General features: G+C 31.9%; 1 long non-coding RNA gene across 2 annotated transcripts; it reads left to right on the forward strand.

The window, feature by feature from the left end:
- LOC127724522 (uncharacterized) lies at positions 1-27451 on the forward strand. Of its 2 annotated transcripts, none has more exons than XR_007992541.1 (2): positions 1-160; positions 24274-27451. It is a non-coding gene; the product is annotated as an uncharacterized LOC127724522 (long non-coding RNA). The 2 variants fall into 2 exon arrangements; XR_007992542.1 differs by lacking the exon at positions 1-160 and adding an exon at positions 22475-22968.
- The last annotated feature ends 347 nt before the right edge of the window (positions 27452-27798 follow it).

Genomic DNA, 27798 nt, shown 5'->3' on the forward strand with positions numbered 1-27798 from the left:
TCGAGGAATGCACTTAATAAAGTGAAAGTAGATTTGGATTCGACGAGAGAGCAAATTCGTACTGAAATGATAGAAAAAGACAATGCCCGCAAGAGAGAAATAAATCAAATTCGAGCAGACGTAATAGGGTTACCTGAAGAACTAAATAAGATTAAAAAAGGTAGATAAACACATTCCAGAGCATATTGCAGCTATACTATAGTATGAGCAAATGTCCTTCTTTTAAAGAGCAAATGTTCTATAAATTGAAGCGCAAATGTCCACAAAAAGTGCTAATGTCCTATGAAAAAACACAAACGTCCCACGCTGACTTGTAAAAATAATCTAAATCATACCTTTTTATATATTGGGGGCATCCATTTTCACAACATATCTTATGGGCTATTGTAAAATCTATTTTTGTCCTCAAAATGCACATTCTATTTGCCGATTGATGATAAGAAAACATTCATATTCACCAACCTATAACGGCATTAAGATAACGATTACATTATCAACGATGGAGCGACCAGTAACCAGTACTTAAGTGGAGATGGTTCTATTAGAGAATTCCAATAAAATGACATACGTACCTAACTCGACGTACGCACGTAACGGGACCCTTTATTGCTAACCTATTAATTTTGTTAAATACGTCACTCAAGTTTTAACTAAGAATTCCTAAACTATTAAACCCATTCATGATAAATTTTATCAATATCAAGTATTTCTAAGATGATGAAAAACAGAGAAATCATGATTTTTATATATCACGTGATTATTGAGATTCCCGCCAAAACTTCACTGTCATAAGACCACGTATATACACGTATCTTTACCTATCATACGATTGATTTGAGTTGTCTTTCATGGTTTTGACCATGATTTTGTTTTTCGATATACTTTGCAAATGAACCTTTTATTATTTAATATTTGACATGCTTTTATTTGTCGTTATCAGATTGGTGTCCCTTTTTCCTTTCGTCTCTTAATGTTTTATAATATTTAATTTCCGTGGGTATTTATCATTAGACAGAGATTTTTCTAGCAATTTCAGAAATATCGAATTCAAAGTGTTAGTCAGAATTTGTCTCTGTTAAAGTTTGCATCATACTTTATTAAGCAGCATTTCAAACGTTCTCTTCTTCTGCAGTTAATCTTGTTTATTTACAATCTCCGATTTTTTTCCCAGAGAAAACGTTCGACAAAGGGATGTGTATATTTAAAAAAAAAATAATACAGGTCTTGTACTTCTTTCAATTTTAATTGTTGACATACACTTTTCTTTCAAATGAAAGTCAACTAACATTAAAAAAAAAGAATTTTGTAATTAAAAATGATATATGTAAATAAATATGTACACCAATTCGTTATATCGATTGTAATTTGGAAGGTGTACTTGATTAGCAATAGATGACTAATCTGCATATAAACATTGACCGCTGTGGATAGTAAACTATCAATTTATAGTACATAGTAATTTGCTAAAAAAAAATGTCCTGTCCCCAAGTATCTCTGATTTAAAGTGGACGAGAATGCCAATTTATATACTTGTTACATTTTTAAGACAACTATAACGTCACTTCAGTCTTTACAGTAATTTTCTTTTTTAAATGTACTTTTAATTAGTAAGGCTTGCTATTGTCATAGTTGTTTTTGGATTAAGACAACTCTTACTAGTCCAATTAGAAGTGGATTCTTAAACTATAACATATTGATTGAGGTAAGCAAAATGTTTTAGTTTCAATTTTTGTCTCGCCTTAGAGATATATATTTATATATAAAGTTAAACTCTACGACATATCCATGCATAGGATCACCAGTGAAGGTGATACACGGCTGAAAACAAATTTTATATTAATAATTACTTTAAATATGTATATATGTGTAAACCAAGCTCTATGAAGGAAGGTTTTTCCAGGTTGTTCTTATGTAGTGCTGTTGCACCATGTTGCACCACTGTCACCGGCTTAGGGGGAGGGGTTGATCACTCATTCTTTATGTGCCTGTCCCATGTCAGGAGCCTGTGGTTCACTTGTTGTCGTTGGTTCATATCTGTTATATTTGTTTTTCGTAAATTGTTTTGTTTTAAATCGGACGGTAGTTTTCTCAAATGAATTGTTTCATATTTTTCAAGTTGGTTCCTTTTATAGTTGACTATACGGTATGGATTTTTCTCATTGATGAAGGCCGTACGGTTGCCTATCATTGCTTACATCCACTTCATTTCTTATTGGCAATCATATCATATCTCCTTATTTTTTTTAATTTAACTAAATACGTTTTATATTCTCAGGTAATTTAACATGTAAGAATCAGCTTTCAGTACCTGGGGGTACTTTAAGATCGGTACTCTGTGTCTTTTATCATAAAAATGTAATTGTTTTGGGCTTAATTCAATATTGAATGATTAGTTGAGCTATTTCCAACTGAATTTTACCGGTTTTATTTCTTATATTGTGCTGTTACACCAGAGTGTTGAACGCTGGTAAACGCGTTTAATGAGGCCAAATTCTATATTGGCTTTCCCACGTCAGGAGCTTTCAATTCAGTGGATGTCGAGAACTTATTTTACGCATGCATCTCTTTGCTACATAGTTCAAGTTTTATAAATGTCCAAGTTAAAAGCAATAGAGATCATAGACGTATGTTTATCAAATGATCATGTCTACTCACAATTAAAACAGTAAGAAAGGGATTGACTCGTCCGACTAAAACGAAGCACAAAAACAGCAATTACTAGTATTACCAAATAAACTCCATATACCGATCTTAGACTAGTCACAGCTACTGAACACTATCTTAAAAACAACTACAACTAATAAATACAGAATAATTATCCAGTCTAGAATATTAATAAATTATTTCGTACTTTTACACCACTGTCCCAGGTAAGAGGGCCCGTTAACATGTTTAACCCCGTCACATTATGTATGGATGTGACTGTCCTAAGTAAGGAGCCTGTAATTCAATGATTATCGTTTGTTGCTGTGCTTTCGTTCATTTTTTGTACATTAGTTAGGCCGTTAGTTTTATCGTTATAGTTGTTTTACATTTGTCATTTGTGGCCTCTTAATGATGAGTATTCGGTATGGGCTTCACTCATTGTTGAAGGTCGTAAGGTGGCCTATAGTTATTAATTGCTGTGTCATTTCGTTTCTGTTGAAGAGTTGTCTCATTGGCAATCATACTTCATCTTTTTTGTACATATCACAAATTAAGTGAAAATACATAAACACTCTAGAAAAGCAAGACCTTGTGTCATGTCAAAAGCACAGTGTCGGTAGGTCCATTAGTGTTCATAACTGTATATTAGATTATATGTAGTTTCCATAAAATGTAATGATAATTCATCAGTAAAATATACATGATTATTTGTTAGTGAAATTATATATAACTTAATAAATGAATATTATTCTTAAAAGAAACATCAGAAACAAGAATATATGTCCATTAGATCACACGCCAGTATCACATTTCCGTGTTAAGTGAGCTCTATCTCAAGGAAAAAATCCAATTCAGTATGTAGCCTTAAACTTTTAAATCCCGTGTGAGATGTCTAATATTTAAACATTGTTGTTTTTTAAAACGTATTTATCAAAGTCAAACGACAATCATTTAATTTATTTTTGTGCTATACAATTTGTGATTATGGTCGGATCCAAGATATTTGAAAAAAGGGCGTAGTTCCCGATAATTGAATTTATACTGCCGAGCAGAGCAACGCGAAAAAAGTTTTGGACGATTTTATACTAGACATTTGTTTAGATAACGTGGAAAACGTGAGATTTTCAAAATTATTTGGCGATCGAAAGGGGGGAGTACGCCCTCTCCCCTTGTATCTGCGAATGCACGTTTAGGTATACATGGACAAAAACCTCGTCCCATGCATTATTATAGTTAAAAACTAAAAAGCACTATTTGATAAATGTATCAATGATATGAATTTCTGTTCACGTCAAATCATCTTGAATTAAATTATAGAAAAATTATTTTTTTTAAAAGTTATTCGCGTACACCTTTTACATTCGGGTGTGTTGGAATCTAATTTTTAAGCGTTAAAACTTATAAAACAAAAAAAAAGAGATAACCTTCTCGCTTCGGATATCATTATTTTAATATTTTCATGCTAAATTTTTACTTGGTAGTTTTTAAAATTCATATTTTGAGAAGAACTGAAATATGGGTCAAGTGAAATGACAAGAAATGATGGGTGTATTTGATTACAAGTTGCTAGCTTGCTTATTACATTAAAATATTTTTGTCATTAAAATCATTCAAAATTTAATAACAAAACAATTAAAGATTAAAAAAAGTAGTTGGGGCCGATTTTTACATTTAGGCTATATCAGCAAAAAATGCGTGTCGAAAGAGCAAAAAATGCATTTAGTGTATGCTCCCCTCCGTCATGCCTCAATGCAATAGGACGAAATACGTTGGTTTAAGTCGGTTATGTCGAGTAAATTCATTTTATTGGAAATCTCTATTATTAAGTTATCCTTCGTGTTTCTATTTTTAAAACTTAAAGGGAATAAAACAGGTAGTCCATTGCTTCTTTACTAACCTCTGTTCCCCCACAAGCGTAATGGTTTAATCAATAAATAATCTCATTGGTTTTGACCTCCAATTTTGGTCAAACGGTTTGATGTGGCTCAAAGTTTTATTTATTTAGTCTTTCCAGTACTGTCAAGCGTTTTACGTGATCTTCGCCATGTTGTTCGACAGGGAGTGTCATGTATATCAGCATCATCTACTTATTTAACATTGAAATTCAATATACATTTGAAATCAACAAAATCATACAAATCCATGCAATGGCCAGAGAGAGAGAGAGAGAGAGAGAGAGAGAGAGAGAGAGAGAGAGAGAGAGAGAGAGAGAGAAAAGAGAGAGAAATCAAAAGATAAACATTAGGCGAATGATAATCGGTTCAAGGCATATTAAAGACTTGTTACAGGACTTTCGCTACTCACAATTTTAACCTGTTCCGAATGATTTTACATCTAACCCTTTAATTTTTCACTTGAAAATACAAATTTAATCAAATGTACCTAGCACCGAATTATTTCAACATATTTATTAAGGAAGCCTAACTTGAATACAAAAATAAATCAAAAATTTCAAGTTTTTATTTTGTAATTTACTCTAAGATTAAATTAATGCAATTTTATTTTCGATAACAATTCATATGAAAAGATGACATACACTTTACTTCTTCGTCAGAGCAGAAATTCAGTTATTAAAAGCTATTTCTAACAAAACAAGCAGGCTCACCATTTATAAAATAATAATTACAATTACAATAACTCCTAAAAAAAATCTGTTATGAATTAAAATATTTGATATTTCGTTTGTTTGGGTTTTTTTCTATTTTTATTTTAAACTCAATGGTAGCATTCCTTTAAAATCACTATTGTATTATTAACCAATTCTGACAACATGATAGATATATCATCATTAACAGCGAAATTCAACCTTCATATTTTTCAGAACTTCACACACAAAGACCTGGGTTTTATGTAAATATGTCGTCCCATTCTCCCTTACATCAGACTCAAAGAATAGAGTTCGAACAGGTGAAAACTGATATTACAAATAATTATAATAAAATAACTGGAATTTTCTCAGTTCCAAAGGACGGCCTCTATCATTTTTCACTGACAATGTTCTCTACCGGCGGCCAGCTACATGCTGAGATCATGCATAATCATCATGTGATTGGCAACAACCATGGAACATCCTCCTACGTGTCAGCAACAATTAACGTAGTGATTTCTTGTAAACATGGAGATTCAGTTTTTGTACGTCACACGGCAGGAGTAGTTGCTCAAACAATACATGGGGATGGATATTCAGCATTTTCGGGATTCTTAATTTGCTAAAAACAACGGACGATGGGCCAGTGAAGTGCCACGAAGACAGTCATTTCAAACTGATGCGGTATTACACTTATCTGTTTTGAATTAAACTATTTGATATTTCGTTTGTTTGGGTTTTTTTCTATTTTTATTTTGAACTCAATGGTAGCATTCCTTTAAAATCACTATAGTATTATTAACCAATTCTGACAACATGATAGATATATCATCATTAACAGCGAAATTCAACCTTCATATTTTTCAGAACTTCACACACAAAGACCTGGGTTTTATGTAACTCTGTAGTCCCATTCTCCCTTACATCAGACTCAAAGAACAGAGTTCGACCAGGTGAAAACTGATATTACAAATAATTATAATAAAATAACTGGAATTTTCTCAGTTCCAAAGGACGGCCTCTATCATTTTTCACTGACAATGTTCTCTACCGGCGGCCAACTACATGCTGAGATCATGCAGAATCATCATGTGATTGGCAACAATCATGGAACATCCTCCTACGTGTCATCAATAATTAACGTAGTGATTTCTTGTAAACAGGGAGATTCAGTTTTTGTACGTCACACGGCAGGAGTAGTTGCTCAAACAATACATGGGGATGGATATTCAGCATTTTCGGGATTCTTAATTTACTAAAAAAAAAACGGACGATGAGCCAGTGAAGTGCCACGAAGACAGTCATTTCAAACTGATGCGGTATTACACTTACTACTAATTATTCAGTACTTTCTCTTCGTCTAGATTAAATAACAAGCAGTGTTAACAAAAATAATAAAAGACAAAACTGTCAAGAGATAAAAATTATTGGTTTTTTGGAATATGAGAAAATTACCGAATAATAAAATGGAAATTGGAAACGGTGAATGAGACTATTTTGAATAATCCGAAATAAATCTCTTTTAAGAGAAAAATCACAAATAATACTAAATATTTGCAAACTCAAAGAAAGGAATTAAAAAAGTGAAAGAACAATTTGTTACGTTGTTTTCAATATTGTTTTCTATTTATTCATGTTTCTGTTGTGCCTGTTTATTAAAGTATATAAATCCGACTTAGATGAATATAACCGTTTCATTAGCTGGTTAGCATGAAAAAGTTAACAAAATTAATATAAGTCAGTGATGGAAAGTAAGATCAAAATTGATCCACCGGCCAGTAAAGACAAATAAAAGGTCTTCCATGGCCTTCCATTTTTTTTTAATAGCGACATTGATGAGTCTCATAAAAAAAAGTCTGTACAAATTGTAAGCCTGGTATTTTAGAGAAATTTACAGTTTTTTTGTTATCTCGTTATTGGTTAAAAATAAAAGCTATCTGGCATTTAAAGAAGGAGGTTAACTGTAATGTCATGTTGAAATACCAATTATTGTTATATCTAAACCGTCTGGTCATCTTAGATTACTCACACCACGAACTGTCAAAACTGCCAAAACAATACATACATGGTTTAGACTTTTAATCTAATTACATAATATTTCTAAATTCATGTTTATATAGAAATCATAACAAAAAGGTGATTTGTTTGTTTATATATATATATATTTTCATATCTACTGTAAGTCTGATGATATTCAGAAGATGGAGAACAAACAGCAAGACAGTACAAAGACAGGTTACAATATAACTTGTCCAAAATGAATCTAACAAAAGATGAATAGACATGCATATTTAAAATATAATTTAAACCTTAAAGCCAATCAAAGGGAGATACAGTTTGAAATACATAAAATATGTAAGTATTTACAAGTGACAAACTTTTTAGTAAAAGTGAATCAAATCTAAATGCAATAGGATTAAAAGCAAGACAAAACAATTGACATTAGCAATGATATCATAATAGTTACTAGAGCCTCACAAAAAAGCAAGACGCTTATAATAACAAAATAAACGATCTCGCAAGTGACATAAAATATATATTTGCTAGTTTATAACAAGTTTCCAAGAGAAGTTCACAAAATTTACTACTTAATAACTTATTTGCATCTAAAGAAAGGAAAAATACAATTGGTAGACATATTGACAAAAGCTCTGAAAAGTAAGGTTGTTTTAAAATCGTTTGTATAGGAGATTTACTGTTTACGTTCATGTTGAAATTTCAGTTATAGTTATATCTACAGCTTATGTCTTTACTAAATAAAACTCACATCACCATGATCACGACATATTTCAACGTATCAAAACTGCCAAAACAATACATATGTTGAAGTTCTATCTAACTATATAATATTTCAAAGTTTATATATAAAACATACAAATTATTCTTATTACCACAGATGACGAAAGCAGAAAATAAGTTTGTTGGTTCATAGGTATTCACGTCTATAAAAGGTTCATAGTTAATGTGCAAATGAAGAGTATAATAACATAACCTTAACGACATAATCGTTATATCTGGAAGGATAACACAATTGAATATTTTTATTTCATTAATTTACAGGTAATTTTATTGACGTCTGTAGATGTTGATGGTAAACTCTGTTTGTAGTGTAGTTTGGAATGCAAGTAAGAAAGGATGCTTCTTATTTCAAACAATCTACAAGTTCCACTGGTAGCTGAACTAGATATCACTTCGATAAACTGACAGTTGAAAACTAACTGCAGTGATGATATTGATCCCCTTTTTCTGAAGATATTCAACACATATGGAAAAATGAGCAAGCTCATTTAAAGATATCAATGTTAGAAGATCTCTCGTCCCTAGTGGACACACCAAAGAAAGAATACGATCAGGAAATTTTGAATATAATTCAAAATCTTGAAGCTAAACAAGGGGAGATATACATTTCGAAAGTGTGAATAATGTCAAAAGAATACATGTTTGGTTTGAACTTTATATCAAATTACATAATAATTCTAAATTTATTTTTATATATAAAACATAACAAATTATTCTTTTTACCAGTGGTGATGAAAGCAAAACATTGATTTGTCGTTTTATAGATATTCATCTCTATCTAGTGTCTGTAGTTTGTCTGCATATGTACAGTTTAATTGAAAAACCTGCACGATATATTCAATATACATCAGGGAGGATACAAAAGTTGAATATAAAGGAAAAAAGTATCTCATTTATTTAATATATGATATTGTCAATAAATGTAACATGTAGTTTTGAATGTCAGTAAGAAAGAATGCCACTCATTTCAAACAATCTAAAAGCTCCACTGGTAACTGAACTAGATATCACTTCAATAAACCGGCAGTTAAAAACTTACATCGGTGATGAAATTGATCTTCCTTTTCTGAAGATATTCAAAACATATTGACAAATGAGCAAGCCCACTTATAGACATCAATGTTAAAAGATCATTCGTCCAAACAGGAGAAAACAAAGGAAGAATACGATAAGCATGATATGGACATCTCGAATATAATTCAAAATCTTGAAGCCAAACAAGGGAAGATACTCATTTTGAAACTGTGAAAATATCAAAACAATACATACGTTGTTTAAACTTTATATCAAATTACATAATATTTCAAAACTAATTTGTATACATAAAACTTAACAATGTATTCCTTTTACCACAGGTGATGAAAGCAGAAAGTTGATTTGTTGGTTAATAGATATTCATTAAAAGTCTGTAGTTTCTCTGCTTATGAGCAGTATTATTGCAGAACCTGCACGACATATTCGATAAAGATCAAGGAGGATAAAACAGTTGATTATGAATATAAAGTAATTTCATTTATTTTGATATGATTATGTAAATCAAAGTTACATTTAGTCTTAAATAACAATAAGAAAGAATGTTTCTTATGTCAAACAATCTAAAAGTTCCAATCGTAGCTGAACTAGATATCACTTCAATTAACCGGCAGTTGAAAATTGATAACAGTGATCATATTGATCCGATATTTCTGAAGATAGTCAAGAATTATGGAAAAATGAGCAAGCCCTTTCAAAGACATCAATTTTAAAAGATCACTCGTCCAAACTAGACGCAATGTAGTTTGGAATGTTTGGAAATTATGCCTCTTATTTCAAGCAATCTGAAAGCTCCACTCGTAGCTGAACCAGATATCATTGCAATAAACCGATTATTAAAAATTACATCAGTAATGAAATTGGATCCCTTTGATCTGAAGATTTTGAAGACATATATAATCTTTTAGAATTTAAAAAAAATTATACTGTTTTTTCTGTCTTTTTGTTATTTCTTTGTGCAGTACCAAATTTTCAGGTAGCTTTCGGTCGATAGAATCATTTTTGACATTGATTCAAATGTATGTTAAAAAAAAAAACACAAATCATATGCCACACAAGTAAATAATTTCTTAGATTATAGAAAAAATTAGATTTCTTTTCATTTTCGTTAATATTGATCCTTCCCCGTTAGAGAAAAACAAAAAAATTAAATACGCCGATTGAGCAGTTTTGAGTTGTTCACAGACTTTCATTTTGAACATAACCAAGCTCATTAAATCCATTTCAATCCCAGGTGTCATGTTTTGACATATGTGTATCACTTCGACAGAACGAATGCAGTGTATATGTTTTTGTTATTCTTGGGACCGTAAATTTGGTTCGACACAACCGAAATTTCAACTCATCTAATTTCGACTCATCATGAGTCGACATATATATATTTGTATGGTACAAAGTTCAGGACCACGGGAAAATTTCGACTCATCCACAGTTTCGAATTAACCGATTTGAAGATGACAAAAGTTAAATGTATGTTGTCAAGACTTTCTTTCCAATAACACATTATTTTAAAGTTAATATATAAAACATAAAAATCATTCTTATTTTCACGGATGACGAAAAGTGAAAGTTGATTTGTGTGTTCAGATATTCACCTCTTTAAACGGTCCGTTGTTGGTGTGCACATGAAGATTATAATAACAGAACGGCTATAAATATTGATGGTATACACTGATCGCTCTGTAGTTTAGAATATCAGTTAGAAAGAATGCCTCTTATTTCAAACAATTTAAAAGCTCCACTGGTAGCTGAACTAGACATCATTTCAATAAACCGACAGTTGAAATTCTACATTAATGATAATATTGATCCTCTTCTTCTGAAGATATTTAAGACATACGAAAAAAATTAGCAAATCCATTTAAAAGATACCAATGTTACAAGATCACTCGTCCAAACTGGACACATCAAAAAAAGAATACGATCAGCAATTTTGAATATAATTCAAAATCTTGATGCTAAACAAGGGGAAATATACATTTCGAAAGTGTCAAAATGTCAAAAGAATACATGTGCTGTTTAAATGTTATATCAAATTATATATTTCTAAATTTATTCATATATGTAGGACTGTGAACCACAATTGTACTCCGAACCGCGATGGTCACGCTGATGTGCGATGATTTGACGCTGAAGTGCGTTTTTGATCACGCCGCAGTGCGATGGTGGCAATGTGACGCTATCTTGTTGATAGCTACGATGAAGTGCGATGGATTACATAAATCATATTGTCAATGTTTACATGTCGATGAATACACCTATTTGTTTGTTAACAGTAGCTTTTAGTTAGCTTTTTATGTAAACATCGAGAGTTAAAACAGTCATGATAAAAAGTCATAGCAATTCCAGTCCTCACTGTAACGTTGTAAATAATCAGTCGTTTATACAATCGTTTAGAAACGGATCTACATGTTTATACAAAAGCTATTTTCCTTTTAAACCAGTACTAATTGCGAATACTTTTTGGTAAGTCAGATGGAAACAAAACAAACAAAAAATGTATACGGCTGATTGTGAATGAGAACAAGAAATAAGATAGGTTACCGATGTTTTTACTGCAGCTGGAGAAAATATTGAATTTTGGTATTCACGTACTAATTTAAAAAAAAATCAAGCTCTCATAATAATTGGACATCTGTTTATTTAAAACAAGCATCACGCGTCTAATAAACCATCGCACATCAGCGAAAAGACCATCGAACATCTGCGTAGACCATATCACCTCAGCTTGACCATCGCACCTCAGCGTCCCAATCGCACCTCCGAGTACTACATATATATATATATAAAACATAACAAATTATTCCTTTTACCAGCGGTGATGAAGGATGAAAGTTGATTTGTTGGTTTATAGATATTCATCTCTGTTCAGAGTCTGTAGTTAGTCAGCATATGTACAGTTTAATTGAAGAACCTGCAAGACATATTTGATATACATCAGGAAGAATACAAAAGTTGAATATTAAGGATAAATTAATGTCATTTATTAAACATATGATAATGTAAATCAATGTTAAATGTAGTTTGGGATGTCAGAAAGAAAGAATGCCACTCGTTTCAAACAATCTTTAAATCTACTGATGGCTGAGTTAGATATTCCTTCAATTAACCGACAGTTGAAAACTTGCATCAATGATGATATTGATCCGCTTTTTCTGAAGATATTCAAGACATATGGAAAACTGAGAAAGCTAATTTTAAGACATCAATGTTAAAAGAGAACTCGTCCAAACAAGACGTAATGTAGAATGTGGAATGTGGAATGTCAGAAGTAAAAATGCCTCTTAATTCAAACAAATTAAAAGCTCTACTAGTAGCTAAACTAGATATCACTTCAGTAAACCAACAGTTGAAATTTTACATCAGTGATGGTATTGATCCTCTTTTTCTGGAGATATTTCGAAATTTTTAATTAACTGTGTTACAGACACCGAGAGTTAACTGTGTGTTGTTTAGCTTTCTATCTAGTAGCATAATATTTCAAAGTTTATATATAAAACATAAAAAATATTCATATTTTCACGTATGACGAAGAGATAAGGTTCATATCTATCAACTTCTATAAAAGGTCCGTAGTTGTTGTGCACATGAAGATTATAATAACAGAACGGCTATAAATATTGATGGTATACACTGATCGCTCTGTAGTTTAGAATATCAGTTAGAAAGAATGCCTCTTATTTCAAACAATTTAAAAGCTCCACTGGTAGCTGAACTAGACATCACTTCAATAAACCGACAGTTGAAATTTTACATTATTGATAATATTGATCCTCTTCTTCTGAAGATATTTAAGACATACGAAAAAAATTAGCAAATCCATTTAAAAGATACCAATGTTACAAGATCACTCGTCCAAACTGGACACATCAAAAAAAGAATACGATCAGCAATTTTGAATATAATTCAAAATCTTGATGCTAAACAAGGGGAAATATACATTTCGAAAGTGTCAAAATGTCAAAAGATTACATGTGCTGTTTAAACTTTATATCAAATTATATAATATTTCGAAATTTATTCATATATGTAGGACTGTGAACAACAATTGTACTCCGAACCGCGATGGTCTCGCTAATGTGCGATGATTTGACGCTGAAGTGCGTTTTTGATCACGCCGCAGTGCGATGGTGGCATTGTGACGCTATCTTGTTGATAGCTACGCTGAAGTGCGATGGATTACATAAATCATATTTTCAATGTTTACATGTCAATGAATACACCTATTTGTTTGTTAACAGTAGCTTTTCGTTAGCTTTTTATGTAAACATCGAGAGTTAAAACAGTCATGATAAAAAGTCATAGCAATTCCAGTCCTCACTGTAACGTTTGAAATAATCAGTCGTTTATACAATCGTTTATAAACTGATTTACATGTTTATACAAAAGCTATTTTCCTTTTAAACCAGTACTAATTGCGAATACTTTTTGGTAAGTCAGAACGAAACAAAACAAACAAAAACTGTAGGGGCTGATTGTGAATGAGAACAAGAAATAAGATAGGTTACCGATGTTTTTTACTGCAGCTGGAGAAAATATTGAATTTTGGTATTTACGTACTAATTTAAAAAAAAATCAAGCTCTCATAATAATTGGACATATGTTGATTTAAAACAAGCATCACGCGTCTAATAAACCATCGCACATCAGCGAAAAGGCCATCGAACATCAGCGTAGACCATAGCACCTCAGCTTGACCATCGCACTTCAGCGTCCCAATCGCACCTCCGAGTCCTACATATATATATATAAAACATAACAAATTATTCCTTTTACCAGCGGTGATGAAAGATGAAAGTTGATTTGTTGGTTTATAAATATTCATCTCTGTTCAGAGTCTGTAGTTAGTCAGCATATGTACAGTTTAATTGAAGAACCTGCAAGACATATTTGATATACATCAGGAAGAATACAAAAGTTGAATATTAAGGCTAAATTAATGTCATTTATTAAACATATGATAATGTAAATCAATGTTAAATGTAGTTTGGGATGTCAAAAAGAAAGAATGCTACTCGTTTCAAACAATCTTTAAGTTCCACTGGTGGCTGAGTTAGATATTCCTTCAAATAACCGACAGTTGAAAACTTGAATCAATGATGATATTGATCCGCTTTTTCTGAAGATATTCAAGACATATGGAAAAATGAGAAAGCTAATTTTAAGACATCAATGTTAAAAGATAACTCGTCCAAACAAGACGTAATGTAGAATGTGGAATGTGGAATGTCAGAAGTAAAAATGCCTCTTAATTCAAACAAATTAAAAGCTCTACTAGTAGCTGAACTAGATATCACTTCAGTAAACCAACAGTTGAAATTTTACATCAGTGATGATATTGATCCTCTTTTTCTGGAGATATTTCGAAATTTTTAATTAACTGTGTTACAGACACCTAGAGTTAACTGTGTGTTGTTTAGCTTTCTATCTAGTAGCATAATATTTCAAAGTTTATATATAAAACATAAAAAATATTCATATTTTCACGTATGACGAAGAGATAAGGTTCATATCTATCAACTTCTATAAAAGGTCCGTAGTTGTTGTGCACATGAAGATTATAATAACAGAACGGCTATAAATATTGATGGTATACACTGATCGCTCTGTAGTTTAGATAATCAGTTAGAAAGAATGCCTCTTATTTTAAACAATTTAAAAGCTCCACTGGTAGCTGAACTAGACATCACTTCAATAAACCGACAGTTGAAATTTTACATTATTGATAATATTGATCCTCTTCTTCTGAAGATATTTAAGACATACGAAAAAAATTAGCAAATCCATTTAAAAGATACCAATGTTACAAGATCACTCGTCCAAACTGGACACATCAAAAAAAGAATACGATCAGCAATTTTGAATATAATTCAAAATCTTGATGCTAAACAAGGGGAAATATACATTTCGAAAGTGTCAAAATGTCAAAAGATTACATGTGCTGTTTAAACTTTATATCAAATTATATAATATTTCGAAATTTATTCATATATGTAGGACTGTGAACAATAATTGTACTCCGAACCGCGATGGTCTCGCTGATGTGCGATGATTTGACGCTGAAGTGCGTTTTTGATCACGCCGCAGTGCGATGGTGGCATTGTGACGCTATCTTGTTGATAGCTACGCTGAAGTGCGATGGATTACATAAATCATATTTTCAATGTTTACATGTCAATGAATACACCTATTTGTTTGTTAACAGTAGCTTTTCGTTAGCTTTTTATGTAAACATCGAGAGTTAAAACAGTCATGATAAAAAGTCATAGCAATTCCAGTCCTCACTGTAACGTTTGAAATAATCAGTCGTTTATACAATCGTTTAGAAACTGATTTACATGTTTATACAAAAGCTATTTTCCTTTTAAACCAGTACTAATTGCGAATACTTTTTGGTAAGTCAGAACGAAACAAAACAAACACAAACTGTTGGGGCTGATTGTGAATGAGAACAAGAAATAAGATAGGTTACCGATGTTTTTTACTGCAGCTGGAGAAAATATTGAATTTTGGTATTTACGTACTAATTTAAAAAAAAATCAAGCTCTCATAATAATTGGACATATGTTGATTTAAAACAAGCATCACGCGTCTAATAAACCATCGCACATCAGCGAAAAGGCCATCGAACATCAGCGTAGACCATAGCACCTCAGCTTGACCATCGCACTTCAGCGTCCCAATCGCACCTCCGAGTCCTACATATATATATATAAAACATAACAAATTATTCCTTTTACCAGCGGTGATGAAAGATGAAAGTTGATTTGTTGGTTTATAAATATTCATCTCTGTTCAGAGTCTGTAGTTAGTCAGCATATGTACAGTTTAATTGAAGAACCTGCAAGACATATTCGATATACATCAGGAAGAATACAAAAGTTGAATATTAAGGATAAATTAATGTCATTTATTTAACATATGATAATGTAAATCAATGTTAAATGTAGTTTGGGATGTCAGAAAGAAAGAATGCTACTCGTTTCAAACAATCTTTAAGTTCCACTGGTGGCTGAGTTAGATATTCCTTCAAATAACCGACAGTTGAAAACTTGAATCAATGATGATATTGATCCGCTTTTTCTGAAGATATTCAAGACATATGGAAAAATGAGAAAGCTAATTTTAAGACATCAATGTTAAAAGATAACTCGTCCAAACAAGACGTAATGTAGAATGTGGAATGTGGAATGTCAGAAGTAAAAATGCCTCTTAATTCAAACAAATTAAAAGCTCCACTGGTAGCTGAACTAGATATCACTTTAGTAAACCAACAGTTGAAATTTTACATCAGTGATGGTATTGATCCTCTTTTTCTGGAGATATTTCGAAATTTTTGATTAACTGTGTTACAGACACTGAGAGTTAACTGTGTGTTGTTTAGCTTTCTATCTAGTAACATAATATTTCAAAGTTTATATATAAAACATAAAGAATATTCATATTTTCACGTATGACGAAGAGATAAGGTTCATATCTATCAACTTCTATAAAAGGTCCGTAGTTGTTGTGCAGTTAAGAGTATAATATCAGGACCCTTATTGCATATTCGATATGTTTTGGAGGATAACACAAGGAATATCTAACTTTTATTACTTTATCAGATAATTGTTTTGGCGTCTATAAATATTGATGGTAAACCACGATCGTTGTTCAGTTAGAAAGTCAGTAAGAAAGAATACATTTTATTCCGAACAATCGATAAGCTCCACTGGTAGCTGAACTAAATATCACTACAATAAACCGATAGTTGAAAACTAACTTCAGTGATGATATTGATCCGCTTTTTCTGATGATATAACGAAAGTCGACGATTTTTTACTAAACGTTCTGGAACACATTTAAAAAAAAATGTTATTGTTATTGTCTGTTTAGTGGACTCATAATTTTTTATTGAGTTCTTGGCATTATTTCTCTCTTAACACTTTCAGAACAATTTAACACTTCCATTTTTAATCCCTATTGCCTTTTTTGTAACTAAAAGCATTCAAGCCAATCAAGGTAATCACTGGGAGATTTAATGGTAATAAAGAACTGAGCCATGAGCGAATGATACGCCCGTCGCTTAATGTGGGATATCTTTTAACTCAAATGGTATATATATATATATACATACAAACAAGTCTAAATTAAAAACAACGTTCAAACCTATGATTGCGTTGGATAAAAACCGCAATTTTTATACGTGTGCATGCAAAACAAATTTCTTTGTAGAGGGGTCTAAATACAGCACAAACAACATTTTCCAAAAGACCAAAAAAGTGAAAAAGTATATTTTAACAAAACGCATTTGACTAGCAGGTCGAACAACTGATGTCCTTAAACCCTGCTGACTGCCATTGGCGATTGCCAAATAAACGGATCACCAGATGTAACAAAATGGATCTTATAATAATTTTTTACCAAACAGAAAACAATAAACTTGCTGAAAAGATGGTATACCGCAAACATGAGGTGCAAAAATTTGTACACCATATCCGCATTTCGACAATTAATGTCTCTTCAGTGATGTTAGGAATCGAAACGGTATTTGGAAGGCCATATAATTTACCTCAATTTAGGATAGACTCTTGAATTTTGAAAGAGTCGAAATAGGATGAACGGATCATATAAACCCAAACGCAAATATAATACAAGCCCAAACGAAAAAATATAAGCAAGTCTAAATTGAAAACAACGTTCAAACCTATGATTGCGTTGGATAAAAACCGCAATTTTTATACGTGTGCGTGCAAAACAAATTTCTTTGTAGAGGGGTCTAAATACAGCACAAACAACATTTTCCAAAAGACCAAAAAAGTTAAAAAGTATATTTTAACAAAACGCATTTGACTAGCAGGTCGAACAACTGATGTCCTTAAACCCTGCTGACTGCCATTGGCGATTGCCAAATAAACGGATCACCAGATGTAACAAAATGGATCTTATAATAATTTTTTACCAAACAGAAAACAATAAACTTGCGGAAAAGATGGTATACCGCAAACATGAGGTGCAAAAATTTGTACACCATATCCGCATTTCGACAATTAATGTCTCTTCAGTGATGTTAGGAATCGAAACGGTATTTGGAAGGCCATATAATTTACCTCAATTTAGGATAGACTCTTGAATTTTGAAAGAGTCGAAATAGGATGAACGGATCATATAAACCCAAAGGCAAATATAATACAAGCCCAAACGAAAAAATATAAGCAAGTCTAAATTGAAAACAACGTTCAAACCTATGATTGCGTTGGATAAAAACCGCAATTTTTATACGTGTGCATGCAAAACAAATTTCTTTGTAGAGGGGTCTAAATACAGCACAAACAACATTTTCCAAAAGACCAAAAAAGTGAAAAAGTATATTTTAACAAAACGCATTTGACTAGCAGGTCGAACAACTGATGTCCTTAAACCCTGCTGACTGCCATTGGCGATTGCCAAATAAACGGATCACTAGATGTAACAAAATGGATCTTATAATAATTTTTTACCAAACAGAAAACAATAAACTTGCGGAAAAGATGGTATACCGCAAACATGAGGTGCAAAAATTTGTACACCATATCCGGATATCGACAATTAATGTCTCTTCAGTTATGTTAGGAATCGAAATATATATATAGACATAATAGACAAACAAAACAATATCACACTACCAACTGCAAATGCATGTATTCATTCGTTTTTTAAATCATCTCCCAATACAAGAGCTTACAAACATTTTTTACATCTTTCGACGACCATACTCTAAGCATGTAAAGAGAAAGATGCTAATTTAACCAGTGACTACATTAACCAAGTACACATAAAGAAAGCTTTTAAGGAACAATATTGTTTAACATACACAGTATTTGATTGAATCGGGAGCTTTAATCACTATAATTTTAACCAACAGCAGGCATATTGATCTAAAGATAATGTATACAAAGATGTAAATTCTATTTATAGTTTATCTGTATACGATCATGCAAAAACAGATGCCGACAACTTACAAACTTATCTTTATACATGTTATAAATGTAGTAAAGATACAAGGTTGATCAAATCACAATTCATATAGAAAAACCAATCAATGTCAAGGAAATTTTCACCCTCAAATTCATTTGTACCCACAGAATTAATTTTTCATTCACTTTCAAGTGACGAACTAACAGACAATTGTTCACGTAACATGTAAAGACAGATACACTCATTAGTACACAAGATCCCATCATACATCTCTAGGATCTAAAAATAGCAACAATCAACATTCAATCTATAAAGGCGTGGATCAGTTTGAAAATAAGCTGATGCGGTTACAAAATTTAATTATATAAGCCCCAGAATGTAGCTTACACATATCAATGAATATATAAACTAATTGTGATATATTAAAGCTTCCACCTATATTTCGCTTGACAATCTGTTTCATAAGATGCGTGGAGCCATCTAGGTGAAATCGGATGTTGATAAGAAAATTTTGTAGCTTATTGTACATTTCGTACTAGCATATCTAATCGTGTGTTGTTTAAATTGTATGAAGTTCAAGATTTATTCCTTAGTTTTGTTTATGATATTAAAAACTGTTTTTCATTTCTCGCAATGAGTTCTTCAAGTTCAAAAGTACATAACGCGTGCTTCCAACTTATCTTTGTTCCGTTTATCAACTTTGTTTCTGTGTTCTAATTTTGATTAGCCTTTATTATTTTAAAGGTAGTGTTTTAAACAGAACGTCTTGATATTCCTTTATTATCAAATGACCTGGCAATGATTATCTACTTTTATTAGTTAAATTTTGTTTTTATTTTCTGTTTGCGAACATATTACAGCTTGCAATTTCCACAAGTAAGAACACATACTATTTTCTGTTTTACATGTTTAACGGTTACCGTATGGCTGGTTTTGGTTGAAATGGGTGTAAAATTTAGCAATTTATGGGGCAACAAAGTATACGAAAAATATAAACGATCTTATTTTGGCGGATACTGAAATAATTGCAGTTAAAATGTTGTAAAACTTAACAGAAAGAAAACATTATAGTATATATTTGCAGTAGATCTGTATAAAGACAAGAAATTAAAGAAAATAATTATCGTAATAGCAAAAAGAAATACATACGAATAATAAAAACCAATTCTGAGGTAAAACAATGTAACCGTCAAGCGTCAAAAGCGTCTTAGAATTTTTCCTTTAATCTTACTGACTGATAATTTCCTTTCTCAGCACAGTAGAATGATATAAAAAAATATCGCTGGAAACTAAGGGCGCACGTGCCGTTGTCACAAAAAAATATATATATATATATATACATGTAGATAAAGCCATTGAGCACTTACTTTTCAAAATCTATATCGTATATTCCGTTCAATGCATAATACATTGATTAATTGATTGACTGATGGATTGATTGGTTTTGAATACCACTTTCAGAACTATTGGCTATTTCGTGGCGGTAAGTTTTTGTTGATGGAGCTGTAGTGTCCGGAGAGAAGCATTCACCTTCGGCATTTAATCTGACCATCCTTAGATTGTAGCCGAGCACACCTGCCACGAATAAGGTTCGAACTCAAGTTTGAATTGTTTTACGTTTGTCATTTCGGGGCATTTTATAGCTGACTATGCGGTATGGACCTTGCTCATTGTTGAAGAGCGTACGGTGAGGTATAGTTGTAAATTGCTGTGTCATTCGATCTCTTGAGGAGAGTTGTCATATTAGCAATCTTACCACATCCTTTTTATTTTTATATTGATACAGTAGTTGGACTACTTAGAAAACTCGGCCAACCCCAATTCATAAAACAGGATACTGTTACATGTAAGACAAGAAAGCATGAAAACATATTCACGAACTACTCAAAACTTTGGTTTGTATGCAAACTAACAGATTTGTTTTATATTTGATCTTCCATTCTTTGATTAAATAAGTTAATATCTTCCATTACCATTGGCGTTTGTTGATTGTAGGCAATTCAACATGCCTTAACGTGTTTTCAGTGTTTGATGAGATGCAATATATATGTGTTACGCAGGTGAATGGTTTCTTTATAACGTGCTAACGCTTATCATGCATGTACTTAATCTATTGTTGTGCCGACTTATCCAAAATACAGTTCCTTACTTAATTAGATCCTATTATTTATAGGCTTAAACAAACACTTCATTTTTTATACTACTCAATAATAAGTCTTTACAGTCCCGTGGATGATCTTAATAGAAGTTGACAATTAATACAAAATTAAAAAGTATGATTCCAAAATGTTTATTTATCGAAAAAAAATTAACTAATTTCCCAAAATATAATTTTGCTTTGATGAAAAAATAAAACTTATGGAACAAATTTTCAAGCAAAATATCATGGTACTAGAATGAAAATCATGAAAACCCACTTCTCAATTTACACCTGCTAGATTTTTCGAATATGAAAATATGCAGGAAAACACAGGAATTTGAACAGGAAACAATTGAATAAAGACTTCATTTCAATGAAGGATCAACGAAGTTTTTAATTTAGAAAAAGAAACCACGATAAACGAAAAGGCTGACCTCACAGAAGTGGTTCAATCAAGTTTGTTATACAAACAAAGGTATTCTCTCTTATCAAACGTTCACAAGTGCTACGATAGCCATCAATAATTATTTGTTGATCGATATTACCAGTATCATAACATAAAGTTGTCTTGTCATTTTTACTCATTTATTTCCTATGTGAACTAGTATCCATTAAACTTTCTATTGAATGATTAACACCACAATTTCAGTGCACCAATTCAATGATTGATGAACTATAATTGCACGAACATGCACAGATGATGTGTGGCTGAATTAAGAGGGATGTTTATTCAGTAACTTTAGAATAAAGATAACAGTTGTTGACTAAAAAATTTCAAGGATTACATTTTTGATGTGATGGTAGCATACACCAGTCCTGCGTATCATTTTTTGCAGGCATGAGATAAATCGTATTTTTAAGGATTAGAACACCAAAAATCTTAAATTTTTAATTGATAGATACAATTCTTCTGTTCAACGTGAAAAAAGAATTATGCTTGTAGGTTCGATATTATTAGATTATTTAAATTTTTTAAAAACAACCAAATACTGTTTATTTTGGGGGAAAACACGAAACTGAAGTTGCTATAGTGACATAACGGAGTCGGTGACCCTCAATGTATTTTTAATCATTTTTTGTTCCCAAAATCATGAAATACCTTCACATAAAATGTAAAGAAAAAATCACTGGCGGAACTGAATAGGCTTATCTTTTCACATACTTCAGGTATATTATCCATACCACGAAATGGTGTGGATGGGGTTTATATAATAAAAATAAAGAAAAGAGTAAATATGGCTAACATTTAAAGAATACAGAATTGAAGACCAGCCAGACCCTCATGGACTTTAAACTTCTTTATTCAAACTATATTTAAACATGTCAGTCACCTGTGAATGTTACTAATAAGGAAATATTATGTTCTGAAACATAACAGTAATGGGGTATTATTTAGTTGTTTTGCTAATGTCTGTATTTGTTTTGATTGGTGCATTTTATGTAAACACTGTTGAGCAAAGAATAGTCCAAATAAAAGACGATTTACTTAAACATGAAAAAGAAGTAAAGGAAGTGAAAGAAGAATTGGAGTCGACCAACAAGGCACTAACACAAGTGAAAGTAGAACTGGAATCGACAAGAAAGGAGCTTACACAAGCGCAAGTAGAATTGGAATCGACGAAAAAGGAAGTTAAACAAGTGAAAGTAGAATTGGAATCGACGAGAAAAGAGCTTACAGAAGTGAAAGTAGAATTGGAATCGACGAGAGAGCAAATTAATATACTTCGTAAAGGAATGATAGAAAAAGATAATACATGCAGGAAAGAAAGAAATCAAATTAGAGTAGACGTAGGTGCGGTTCGTGAAGAACTAAATAAGATTAAAAAAGGTAAATAAACACAGTCGAGAGAACATTGCAGTTATACCATGATACAAGTATATAATCTAAACATACCCTTTTAATACTTAAGAGGCATCCTTTTTCACAACATATTTAATGGGTTATTGTAAAATTAATTTTTGTGCCTAAAATGCATGAATTATTTGCCAATTGACGTTACAAAAACATTAATTTCATCAACTTATCACAATTTGAAATAGTAGAAAAAGGACGATCACTGAAAAAAAGATGAAGTGGCCAGTTACCAATGCTACGGTAGGGATTGTTCGTTTACAAATTATCCCTTATGAATCTTTTTAAGACTTACAGCTTCTGTGCTGACAAGCGTAATGCTTTATTCAATAAATATTGTTGTGATCTGTTTTGGTCCAAATTTTAGATGTGTCAAAATGTATTATTCATTTGGCCTTTCAAAATCATGTACTTTCAAGGGTTTTAAGTGAACGTTGTCATGTTTTACAAAGTGAAGTGTCATGTATGTCAGTATCATACGCAAATTTTACAATGAACCTCAATATACAGTAAAACCAATTTAACAATACAAAACCATGAAAAGACTATAGACAAGCAAGCATAATATACTATAAAAAGATGCACATATATCATTAACAAACACTTTGTTCTATTTGGAGAGAGAGAGAGAGTTTATACAATTAGCTTCGATATTTTAGGGACCTAGATTCTCAGTTGACCAGTTTCCATATAGGCTGACAAATTTAGAAAAACAAATCCCTTCGAACGATAAATACTACAACAATTGATGATACCTTGATTGCTCGACATATTACTAACATGTTACAGGCATTTTGTTACTCACAATTTTAACTTGTTCCAAATGACTAATGATTTTTCCCTTGCACAAGTATTTTTAATCAAATGTACCTAACACAGAATAATTTCTACCTATTTGGTTAAACAATTACAACTTGAATACAAAAATAAATCAAATAGTTTCACGTTTTTATTTTGTTGCTTTTATCTAAGTTTACAAAAACAATTCATATGAGAAGTCCACAAACACTTTACCTCTTTTTTAGCCCAAAACTCACTTATTGAATGTTATTCTTACAACATGAGCATGCGCTTCATTTATAAAATTGATTCGTTACAATTACTTCTTAAAAATCCGTTTTCAATTAAAATATTGAAATTTTGTTTATTAAGTTTTTGTTTATTTTTATTTTCATACATACTAAATGGTAGCATTCTTTTAAATTGACTATTGCACTATTATCTATGTTGACAACTTAAAGATCATTATGGGCAGCGAAATTTAACCTTCATGTTTTTCAGAACTTCACACACAAAGACCTGGGTTTTATGTAACTCTGTCTTCCCATACTACCTTAAGTCAGATTCAAAGAATACAGTTTGACCAGATTATAACTGATGTTACAAATGATTATAATATAACTGGAGTTTTTATAGTTCCAAAGAACGGACTTTATCATTTTTCGTTGACAATGATCTCTACAGAAGACAAACTACATGCCCAGATTATGCAGAATCATCGAGAGGTTGGCCGAAATTATGGATATTCCATTGGTGTGTCAGGAACAATTAACGTAGTGATTTCTTGTATGGAGGGAGATTCAGTTTTTGTGCGTCACATGTCAGGACAAGGTGCTGAAAAAATTCATGGGGGAGGATATTCTGCATTTTCTGGATTCTTAATCAACTAGTAAAAAAGAAGATGCAAGCATGAGAGAGTGTACTGCAACGAACAGCATCATTTCCAAGGTGATATGGTTTTACTCTCTTATGTTTTTCATCATTGTCTAGTTTAAAGAATTAGCAAACTTACAATGACAAGAGACCAAACTATTAAGAGATAATTCGTTATTATCGGTCTCTTGGCGTTTGAGAAAATTAACAAATAAGACAATTTTGGAATAAATCTTTATAGATCTGTTCACTAGACGATGTTGCGTTATATAGTAATGTTAATCTACCGTCAAATGACAGTACCAACATGCGAATGAAAATTTGATAGTCGAGACTGGGAAATTTCAATTTTCAAAATGGAAAAGAATAGCAAGCAAATGATTGTAGTAGAAATGAAATAATGCACTTCTATGTTTATCCGTTTTTACCTGTGGACACTTATCATGCTTATGAAGCCACCTGTTCACGTGCCGTTTCAAAGAAATCACCTCGTTAGTTAATCTCTTTTGTCATATCTTAATTGTTTGTCATTTAAAAAACATAAGTGTTGATTGCCAGTCTTTGTTGAATTTAATTCTTTTATAGACTACTGGCAATTTAAACATACTGTCAAGAACAAAGAATTTTACGTGTTTAGTTGCTGTCTCTGTGCCATATACTCCACACCACCTTTATTCGTATACTTTTATTTTTAGTTTTAAAGATATCAAAAGTCATTACAATTATTAAACATCTAGAGTGTGCCTGTTCCAAAGTCAGGAACCTCGTGAATGGTTTCCAGTAATTATATCCTGTAATGACCATTTAGTAAAACCCCAGCTTTTTCTAGCGGGTTGGTACACCTGGGAATACTTGCCAAGGGTGTCTGTGCATGCGTTCATCCTTTCTGTTTAACTTTTAAATCTTCTGACATTGAAACGTTTGACAGAATGAGACTTCTACTTAATCTCACCCTCATAATGTACTTTCGCACCTTCTGTTACTTCTGTCGAATTAGCGTTGTCATGACTTGGTCTATGACACATACACACAAATTACAGTACATAATTATACCCGTATATCCGTATTATCTCCTAATTTTTCAGCATAAATTCTGAAATAGACGTGAAATATGGTTTTGCTGCTTCTTCTCTATGCACGCGAAATTAAGGAGTAAAAGCAAAGACTGGTCTACCAGCAGTCCGAATATTGTTTCAATTACAGCGACATATCTTCCTGATGAATTTTACCTTTCGAATTAAAGTTTGGGTTAAAGTTTGAGTTATAATTTATATCCGAGTTATAAATCGAGATCGAGTCAAAGGTCGAGTCAAACCAGAAATGACCAGACATAAGAGGGTGTCCCAACGGAATTCCAAGTATTATTTGTAAACAAATATCTTAACACCATTCTAACAGTACTAGTTGTGTACACATTGTATTTTCAATAATTTGTGATGTATATACGAGACTTCGTTTAATCTTTTAAAAGGTCAATAGTCTGTTTATAGCATCTTCGCTAGCCAAGTGTTACGATCCAGTCCTCTCCTCTCCACCCTTGGCGGATTACGATAGAATTTCGGAGACACGAGGTATTGATTTCTATTGGTCGCAGTTGTAACTGGCTGCATCCAATCAAAACGTACCTTTAAGATGATCACGTGTAAATGTAAAAAATGTAAATAAACATTTGCCACGTGCTGATTGTGCAACAAGTCTTTACCCAAAAAAACGATATTTGGTGACAATTTGAAAGTTTTTAATTAACTTATTGAAGTGCCTGGGTATGTTTCTCGCGCAAATGTTGGGATGTCAACATACATTTTTTTTCAGGTCCTGCTTCACGAAATTTGTGAACACTAGCCACAACCATTTTTACACCTCTACACAGAAGAGAGTTCAAGTGCTGCCCCATTGGTCAAGAATGATGATGTCGGAATGGGCGTAACTTTTATCTTCCGGTAGTTGGTGCAGCATTGTAATCACAAATGTTGGCTTAATCAGCCAAGGGTGGAGAGAAGTGGACTGGATCGTAATCCTTGGCTAGCGAAGATGGTTCATAGAAAAAAATTAGAATTTAATCGTTTATTCTTTGTTCTACCACATGCATGATAGTCTACCTGGAAACCGGACGACATCCATTGAAAATAAGCGTTAATGGTATGATGAGAACATATTGGTGCAGATTGCATGTAGATGAAAACAAGTTATCACCCATTTTATATATCAATTTGTATATCTTCAGTAGTATACAAACAACGATAATATTGTACATATAAATTACATTAAAACCATATTAAGCAATGCTGAATCCCAAAACCTATTTTATGTGCAAAATACCGACTTTACAAAATAGTTATCAAAAAGAATTAAACTTCGATTGATTGTTTAATTTTTAAAAATTTGAAATTCGTCTATCTAGAACACTTCTTAATGCATTACGCATAGACTTTGCAATTGAAAATTCGGAATTTGATATTAGATATATTAATAGATATCATTTATACACTTTGTAAATTCCAAACCTTGAATCATGCACTGCTTATAGAAACGAGGAGACGGCATACTATTGACAGAAAAGAAATAAAGTGTTCTATATGCAATAATCACGGGTAGTAACGTCGTCATATCACTGAGCGTTTAGTACAGTGATTTTGTTATAGTTTGGTTAAGTTGGAAATGATTGTGATAAGTGTTTTTATGACAAACAATGACACAATATAAAAATTCTGATATTTTGCTAAAGGAACTTCTGGACATAATTTTAAGCTGGTAAATATCTTTGTTTATGGCTAATATGTTAGTACATTAAAATGTGTATCCTATAGTTATAATTTGACACAGAATAATGCTTGCGTATATCAAAATGTAAAAGTTGTTATTCATTTCTTATGCATAAAAAAATGTGATTTGTTTACTGCCTGTTACATCACATATTTCGTTATGATATAAACCTGCCGTCGATTATTCCGAAAAAGGCTACATTTGCACACAATTTAAGATTACTGAAAATCCGGTGGTTTGGTTAAGTAGTGTCATGGTTAAGTTCATGTTCGAAATTGTTCAGTTATGTGATACCTGTCAAATGATGGAAGAGTATAGATCAAAACAAAAAGACAATATGTACAACTACTGTAATACTGTTAAAACAATATTTTCGCTGATACTTTTTTT

The sequence above is a fragment of the Mytilus californianus genome, unplaced genomic scaffold (assembly GCF_021869535.1).
Source record: "Mytilus californianus isolate M0D057914Y unplaced genomic scaffold, xbMytCali1.0.p SCAF_14, whole genome shotgun sequence".
Taxonomy (NCBI): domain Eukaryota; kingdom Metazoa; phylum Mollusca; class Bivalvia; order Mytilida; family Mytilidae; genus Mytilus; species Mytilus californianus.